Source organism: Simochromis diagramma, unplaced genomic scaffold, assembly GCF_900408965.1.
Source record: "Simochromis diagramma unplaced genomic scaffold, fSimDia1.1 OVJJ01000747.1, whole genome shotgun sequence".
In the NCBI taxonomy this organism is placed as follows: Eukaryota; Metazoa; Chordata; class Actinopteri; order Cichliformes; family Cichlidae; genus Simochromis; species Simochromis diagramma.
Genome location: NW_024386897.1, coordinates 1,011,220 through 1,020,389, shown reverse-complemented (window position 1 = coordinate 1,020,389; position 9,170 = coordinate 1,011,220). Strand labels below are relative to the sequence as shown.

The window sequence follows — 9,170 nt, the reverse complement described above, 5'->3', positions numbered from 1 at the left end:
AACGGCCGGCAGAGGCGAGGCGGAACCAGTCGAGCTAGCTCTGACGACGGTGTGGCAACCGCAGGACCAGACGAGGCAGGACCAGACGAGGCAGGACCAGACGAGGCAGGACCAGACGAAGACGAAGGCGGAGCCGGACCAGACCAGACGGAGGCGGAGCTGAAGCTGGACCAGGCGTGGATGAAGGAGCTGAAGCTGGACCAGACATGGATGAAGGAGCTGAAGCTGGACCAGACGATGGAGGAGCTGAAGCTGGACCAGACGAAGGCGGAGCTGAAGCTGGACCAGGCGTGGATGAAGGAGCTGAAGCTGGACCAGGCGTGGATGAAGGCACAGAGGCTGGACCTGACGGCAGCGGGACGGCTGCGGAACCTGACAGTGGTGATGCTGCAGGCGGTGATGCTGCAGGAGGTGATGCGGATGCAGGCAACGGTGTAGAAGTCACAGGGGATGATTCACCAGGTGGTGGCTGAACAAACCTCCCCGGACCGTCAGCAGACGTGAGGATGTGCTTGCTGGGTCCTCCAGGACCCCCAGCAGATGAGGTGTGGTGCTGGGTGGGCTCCTCGGACCCACCAGCTGATTCGGCTTGAAGCTGGACGGGCGACTCGGGCCCTCCAGCAGACGAGGCAGGACGCTGGCTGGGTTCACCTGAACCACCAGCTAACATGGCTTGAGACTGGACGGGCCCCTCTGGCCCTCCAGTGGAAACAGACACTGAAACAGCAAGCACGGAGACCTCTGCCAGTGTGGACACTGGCTGGGACTGAGCAGCACAGTGGCTAGACTCAGGCAGCAACAGTGGGATGCAGTCCTCAGAGGGCTGAAAGTGTTCCCCAATGCACTCAGCAGAGGACGGAGGCGGACGGGTGAACTCACTTGAACTCTCAGGGGGTGCTGAGAGCTGAGACTGTTCTGGTGAGTTCTCCAGTGAGGCTGCTGGCGCTGGCGTCTTGACCTCTAGGGGTACACCGAGCCTCTGGGGAGACCCTAGAGGGAGCAACTGTCTCTGACATGGCCAGCTTAACAGAACCAGCAGATGTTGTGGTGAAGTGTGTTCCCTGCTTAGAACGAGACAGTGAGGATGGTGGCTGAATGAACGAGTGGGTAGACTGCTGAACTGGTGGCAACTGAGCTACAGGTGGTGGAGTGGGCTGGCTGAACTGAGGGCAGCTGGGCGGCTGGCTGAACTGAGGGCAGCTGGGCGGCTGGCTGAACTGAGGGCAGCTGGGCTGCTGGCTGAGCTGAGGGCAGCTGGCTGAACTGAGGGCAGCTGGCTGAACTGAGGGCAGCTGGCTGAACTGAGGGCAGCTGGCTGAACTGAGGGCAGCTGGTTGAACTGAGGGCAGCTGGTTGAACTGAGGGCAGCTGGGCTGCTGGCTGAACTGATAACTGTACAGCTAACTGTGTTACAGGCCCCACATTAACTTGTGGTGAAGGTGTGGATGGGGGGATATGGTCAGGAAAAACTGTTTCGGGGAAGTTTATTGCTTTACCTTACCGAGGCGGACGTAAAAGGCTCCCCTAACATAGTCATTCCCTAAACTCGTGGTGCTTGACTCAGTAACTTCAGGTTTAGAAACAACAGCGTGAACACAGTCATTAACCCTGAATGTGGGCTCAGCAAAGGCAGTCTTTGGAGCAGTGGCCATGGGTGAGACGGAAAAATTATTGTTATATTCAGAAGACACACAAAAAATAGCTCCAGAAAACACAGTCACAGAGTCTGACGCAGCATAAAAACTGTCCCTTTCACTCACCACAGCTGACTGCTTACATGTCCCTACATCCGGCTGTAGTTGGGCTGAATGCTGCTGGATCCATATCTGGCTGGTCCGTACTGTCACGGCGAGTGAGATGAGCCGTGTGGAAAATAATGGAGGATCCAAATGCAGGCACTTGTACAGGTGTGAGGGTGGTTTATTAAACACAAAAAGGAAATGGACAAACTGCGAACGGAGCAATGACTAAACTAAACTGGGAACAAACTAACCACAGAACACGAACCTGGACATGAATGAGAGTGGGCGGAAACAGATGATGGTTGACTGCAGGGAAACACACAGATGAAGCAGGGTGGAAACACAGACAGACCAGCAACTACAAACACAGAAGACGCGACTTAAATACACACAGAGAAACACAGGGAGATTACACACAGGTGGGGGACACAGCTGGGAATAATCAACAAGACGAGACAGAGGTAAAAATGAACACACTCACATGAGACGCAGACCTTCACAATAAAACAGGAACAAGAAACCATCACACAAAGATGCAGACTCGACACTGAGAGACAGACAGAAAATGACACATGGAACTAAACTAAACCTGCAAAAACATGACAACGCAAAATACTGGGCCAAACTGACCCAGAACCATGACACTTTCTATGCTGCCTTATGGTAAACTTTGGTAATATTGATGTATAAAGAACAACACTGGCTGATGATGAAATACAGTCAGCTGGCATGGTGACACTGCCAGTATTAACCTGCAGGGCTGGACTGGGACAGAAAATCAGGCATTTTGACTACAGACCGGCCCACCAGGTATTAAAGCCATAAAGACTTTGAATGAAAACAAATGCTGTTGTGACAGTCCCATATGGAAAAGAAATAGTAAAAACTTATATGACTTAACTCATGAAAGTGGCCACTTTCATGAGTTAAGTCATATAAGTTTTTACTTATATAAGGCTTACATGATTTACTCATGAAAGTGGCCACTTTCTCATTACTTTCATATATTGTTTTAGTAAGTATCCAAAACATACAAGATTCATTATATAATCTTTCAAGGGATCTTATATCTGTTTTTACTCTTGTATGCTTTTCATACAAGTTTCACACAAGACAGATACAAACTTTATAAAATTTATATATATCTTTTCCATATGTACACTGTCTTGTTGGTATATGTATGATTTCTATACATTTTACGTCAGATAAAAACTTTGGTTGTAAGATTTAGATAATTATTTAATAAAAGCGAGACATTTTAAATGAGAATAAGAAAGAAAAGTATTTCTTTGTGCCCCCCTCTCCCTGTTAATGCCCTACCTGGCCCCCTGGCAAAACTTTCCTAGATCCACCCCTGCACAGTTACCAGCTGTCAGCTACATAAAAAAAGGATCCTGGTGTTATTTGTCTCTCAGAAACAGTTCATAACTTCCCTTCAACTCATTCATGTCACCTAAAAAGTAAACCTGTTTCTCCATCACCTGTTCAGCTCTGATGATTCAGTAAGGACATCTCCTGGTTTCATCTTCATGTTTCCCTCTCACCACATATCCAAACCGACATCAAGACCAGCAGTTTTACAGCTGTGGCTCCAGCAAACATCAGCTGATACTAGAAATTAATATTAAATAAATTCTAACAACAGCTGATCAAGCTTAAAGGTGCTGCTGTTGTTTACCGCGACATCCGCTGGTATCTGAGCTTCACCGTGAAAACATAATCGTACATTTGATATTTGATTGAATTTTATTGTTTTGCCTTTGGGGTGGCACCTGGGGTGGCCAGTCTGGTTGGGGGGGTGGCCTGTGCCCCCCCAGGCCACCCCGCTGGACATGCCACTGGGTGAGGACTCTGTGGGGTTTGGCAGTGCTGTTACTGTGGGCCTGGACCGGAAGGGCCCAGGCCCCCTGCCCTTGATGTATTTTAGGGAACAGGAGTGCCTACTGGGGTCAGTGGGGTAGCTGGCCCCAGGAAGGGTGCACTTTGCCTCTACCCCTATTCCTTCCCTCCCCATCCCCAACTACCACTCTCTTCCCGCTCCATCACCCCCCACGCACATGCAGAAACAGGAGCTGGAAGCATGTAAATATAATAATAGCCACTGCAGCCGAGAAGAGTGCCTGAGGAGCCCAGTTGTAAGTGAGCTATTAAGACTCGACTGTACACCGTGTTCGTGTTTTCCTCTGAAACAATAAGCTCCGTTGGAGCAGCCATTCAACGCCTCTCTGTCTCTCGCTAGCAGTTGACCCAGACAACAAAGTAAAGCTAGTTTTTGGCTACGAGCCTGACACGGAACCCGACGTACAGTGGGGCAAAAAAGTATTTAGTCAGCCACCGATTGTGCAAGTTCCCCCACCTAAAATGATGACAGAGGTCAGTAATTTGCACCAGAGGTACACTTCAACTGTGAGAGACAGAATGTGAAGAAAAAATCCATGAATCCACATGGTAGGATTTGTAAAGAATTTATTCGTAAATCAGGGTGGAAAATAAGTATTTGGTCAATAACAAAAATACAACTCAATACTTTGTAACATAACCTTTGTTGGCAATAACAGAGGTCTACATTAATAGTGGCTGGTGCACAGATGTAACAGTGATTGCTCAGCACTGCTCTTCCTCTCTGGAATACCTTTTCATTCACTGCAAACCGTTTTATTCTCCGCGGGAGTTTGCTTCATTCATCCTGGCCGCTGTTTACATCCCGCCAGACGCAGATGCGCAGGCAGCTCAGTGCGCACTCGCGGAGCAGATACTGCACATGGAGCGGACATTCCCGGACTCTCTCATCATTGCTCTTGGGGACTTTAACAAAGCCAATCTGAGCCATGAGCTTCCCAAATACAAGCAGTATATTAAATGCCCGACCAGAGAGGAGAGGACATTAGACCACTGTTACAGCACGATGAGCGGGGCCTATCGTGCGGTGCCGCGTGCTTCACTCGGACTCTCTGATCACGTCATGATCCACCTAATCCCCGCGTACAGACAGAGGCTGAAGCTCTCCAAACCTGTCGTGAGGACTAAAAAACTGTGGAGCAACGAGGCTGTGGAGGAGCTTCGCACGTGTTTGGAGTCTACAGACTGGGACACAATGAAGGCTGCTTCTAACAGCTTGGACGAGTTTACGGACACTGTCACCTCCTATATCCACTTCTGTGAGGACAGCATTGTGCCATCACGCACCAGGGTGAGTTATAACAATGACAAACCCTGGTTTACTCCTAAACTCAAAAAGCTGTGGCTGGAAAAGAGTAAGGCGTTCAGAAGCGGAGACAGGGACTGCTACAGAGAGGCCAAGTACAGGTTCACTAAAGAAGTGGACATTGCTAAACATCAGCACTCTGAGAAGATGCAGCAGCAGATCTCAGAGAATGACTCGGCCTCTGTGTGGAAAGGTTTTAGGAATATCACCAACTACAAGCCTAAAACCCCCCACTCCACTGACGACTTGCTCTTGGCCAACACCCTCAACGACTTCTACTGCCGTTTTGACGAGCCATCAGGCAGCCTTCACACCTCCAACGGCCCCAACAATAGAGACACTTTGGACACTCATTCCCCCACCTCTCCCCCCTCCATAGAGCCATCACCACCTTCAATCACTTCACCTGCGACACCCCCCTCCTCACCCCACACAAAAGAGGATTTCACACCACCTCCTCCCACCACAACTCTTCATATTCATGAAGCAGATGTGAGGAAGCAGTTCAAGAGTCTGAATGCTCGAAAAGCTCCCGGCCCAGACGATGTGTCTCCTGCCACCCTCAGACACTGTGCAAACGAGCTGGCCCCAGTGTTTTCTGGCATTTTCAACTCCTCACTGCAGGCATGTCATGTGCCTGCCTGCTTCAAGTCCTCCACCATAATCCCTGTCCCCAAGAAACCTAGGATCACTGGACTAAATGACTACAGACCCGTGGCTCTGACATCTGTGGTCATGAAGTCATTTGAGCGCCTAGTTCTCTCCCATCTCAAGACCCTCACGGCCCCCCTCCTGGACCCCCTGCAGTTTGCATATAGAGCCAACAGGTCTGTAGATGACGCCATCAACATGGCCCTACACTTCATCCTGCAGCATCTGGACTCCCCAGGAACCTACGCCAGGATCCTGTTTGTGGACTTCAGCTCTGCCTTCAACACCATCCTTCCAGACCATCTCCAAGGCAAGCTTTCCCAGATGAATGTGCCTGATCCCATCTGCCGGTGGATCACTGACTTCCTGACGGACAGGAAGCAGCATGTGAGGCTGGGAAAGAATGTCTCGGACTCCCGGACCATCAGCACCGGCTCCCCTCAGGGCTGTGTTCTTTCTCCTCTGCTCTTCTCCCTGTACACCAACTGCTGCACCTCCACCCACCAGTCTGTCAAGCTAATCAAGTTTGCAGATGACACCACCGTTATCGGACTCATCTCGGACGGGGATGAGTCTGCCTACAGGAGGGAGGTTGAACGTCTGGTGTCCTGGTGCAGCCACAACAACCTGGTGCTGAATGCCCAGAAGACAGTGGAGATTACTGTGGACTTCAGGAAGCACACAGCTCCACTCCCCCCCATCATCCTGACTGACACCCCCATCACCTCTGTGGACTCGTTCCGCTTCCTGGGTACTTCTTATGAAGCTACTGAACTGTACTTTCCACACCTGAAAGGGTTAAAGTGGCAGTGGTGGGATTTGAACCCACGCCTCCGAAGAGACTGGAGCCTTAATCCAGCGCCTTAGACCACTCGGCCACGCTACCTGCTTCCTGGGTACCACCATCACCCAGGACCTGAAGTGGGAGCCCACCATCACTTCCGTCATTAAAAAAGCCCAGCAGAGGATGTACTTCCTGAGGCAGCTGAAGAAATTCAACCTGCCAACACGGACGATGATGCAGTTCTACACTGCAATCATCGAGTCCATCCTCACCTCCTCCATCACTGTGTGGTACGCTGGAGCCACTATCAGGGACAAACAGAGACTGCAGCGTGTTGTGCGCTCTGCTGAGAAGGTGATTGGCTGCAGACTCCCATCTCTGCAGGACCTGTACACCTCCAGGACACTGCGGCGTGCAGCTCGGATCTCAGCTGACCCTTCTCACCCTGGACACAGTCTGTTTGACCTGCTCCCCTCAGGCAGGAGGCTCCGGTCCATTCGCACCAGAACCTCTCGCCATAAGAACAGTTTCTTCCCCTCTGCTGTCGGACACATGAACAATAACCATATGACTGTTCCCACCACTAACACATGACCCTACGCTGTGTTCACTGCATCATTCCATGTTTGGCACTGATCACCACCTGCACTCATGTATATATCATGTATATATCTATCCACTTAGCACTTTTAATTCTTATTCTTATTTTTATATTTTTATGACAGTATGTTGCACTGAAGCACCGCAGCAATTTCCTAATGTTGTAAACCTCCTCAACATCTGGCAATAAACCCTTTCTGATTCTGATTCTGATTCTGATTCAAACGTTTACTATAGGTCTTTACCAGGTTTGCACACACAGTAGCTGGTATTTTGGCCCATTCCTCCATGTAGATCTTCTCGAGAGCAGTGATGTTTTGGGGCTGTCGCCGAGCAACACGGACTTTCAACTCCCGCCACAGATTTTCTATGGGGTTGAGGTCTGGAGACTGGCTAGGCCACTCCAGGACTTTCAAATGCTTCTTACGGAGCCACTCCTTTGTTGCCCGGGCGGTGTGTTTTGGATCATTGTCATGTTGGAAGACCCAGCCTCGTTTCATCTTCAAAGTTCTCACTGATGGAAGGAGGTTTTGGCTCAAAATCTCACGATACATGGCCCCATTCATTCTGTCCTTAACACGGATCAGTCGTCCTGTCCCCTTGGCAGAAAAACAGCCCCATAGCATGATGTTTCCACCCCCATGCTTCGCAGTAGGTATGGTGTTCTTGGGATGCAACTCAGTATTCTTCTTCCTCCAAACACGACAAGTTGAGTTTATACCAAAAAGTTCTACTTTGGTTTCATCTGACCACATGACATTCTCCCAATCCTCTGCTGTATCATCCATGTGCTCTCTGGCAAACTTCAGATGGGCCTGGACATGCACTGGCTTCAGCAGCGGAACACGTCTGGCACTGCGGGATTTGATTCCCTGCCGTTGTAGTGTGTTACTGATGGTGACCTTTGTTACTTTGGTCCCAGCTCTCTGCAGGTCATTCACCAGGTCCCCCCGTGTGGTTCTGGGATCTTTGCTCACCGTTCTCATGATCATTTTGACCCCACGGGATGAGATCTTGCGTGGAGCCCCAGATCGAGGGAGATTATCAGTGGTCTTGTATGTCTTCCATTTTCTGATGATTGCTCCCACAGTTGATTTTTTCACACCAAGCTGCTTGCCTATTGTAGATTCACTCTTCCCAGTCTGCTGCAGGTCTACAATACTTTTCCTGGTGTCCTTCGAAAGCTCTTTGGTCTTGGCCATGGCGGAGTTTGGAGTCTGACTGTTTGAGGCTGTGGACAGGTATCTTTTATGCAGATGATGAGTTCAAACAGGTGCCATTCATACAGGTAATGAGTGGGGGACAGAAAAGCGTCTTACAGAAGACGTTACAGGTCTGTGAGAGCCAGAGATTTTCCATGTTTGAGGTGACCAAATACTTATTTTCCACCCTGATTTACGAATAAATTCTTTACAAATCCTACCATGTGAATTCATGGATTTTTTTTTCACATTCTGTCTCTCACAGTTGAAGTGTACCTCTGGTGCAAATTACTGACCTCTGTCATCATTTTAAGTGGGGGAACTTGCACAATCGGTGGCTGACTAAATACTTTTTTGCCCCACTGTATTAGCCAGAGGTCCCTTTACTACAGTTTGGAGGCGCGGACCTGTTTTATATACACACAGAATAGTTTTCTTTACGAGATCGCTTCAAAAAGTGCAGCCTTACCTAATGTCCACCTACTGTTACTCATTTTATATTAAGATTTAAATATCTAGTTGGTATTGGTATGGCGAGTAACCTTCAGTAATAGGAATAAATCACACAGCAATAGGACATTCATGTAGTTGTAAAAAGCATGGTAATATATTAAGTCATCCAAAGTATTCAGAATATGTTACTCTCATTGAGTAACGTAATGGAATACGTTACAGAATACATTTTGGGGCATGTATTCTGTAGTCTGTAGTGGAATACATTTTAAAAGTAACCTTCCCAACACTGCTTTCATAACACATACATAAGGGGCCTTGCGAGTGGGCACGCTAAATGGTGTACAGAGGACAGTCTGTGTATTCAACCTCACCTCTGGCATCGCTGCCCGGGTTATCAGGAGGGGTGCTTACACCTGCTGCTTTCTGGCAGAAAGCACCTGTCTGTCATGAAGTCACCCACTGCCTCGCTATCTCCACTAATCACAAGCCCACCATATCTACTGTACTTTCTGACAGCGCCCATATGACCA

The 9,170-nt window shown here is 49.2% G+C and overlaps 1 non-coding gene across 1 annotated transcript; it reads right to left on the bottom strand.

Annotated features, from left to right (window-relative positions):
• Nucleotides 1-6,402: 6,402 nt before the first annotated feature.
• Nucleotides 6,403-6,484, bottom strand: trnal-aag. The gene has a single exon. It is a non-coding gene; the product is annotated as a tRNA-Leu (tRNA).
• Nucleotides 6,485-9,170: the final 2,686 nt, after the last annotated feature.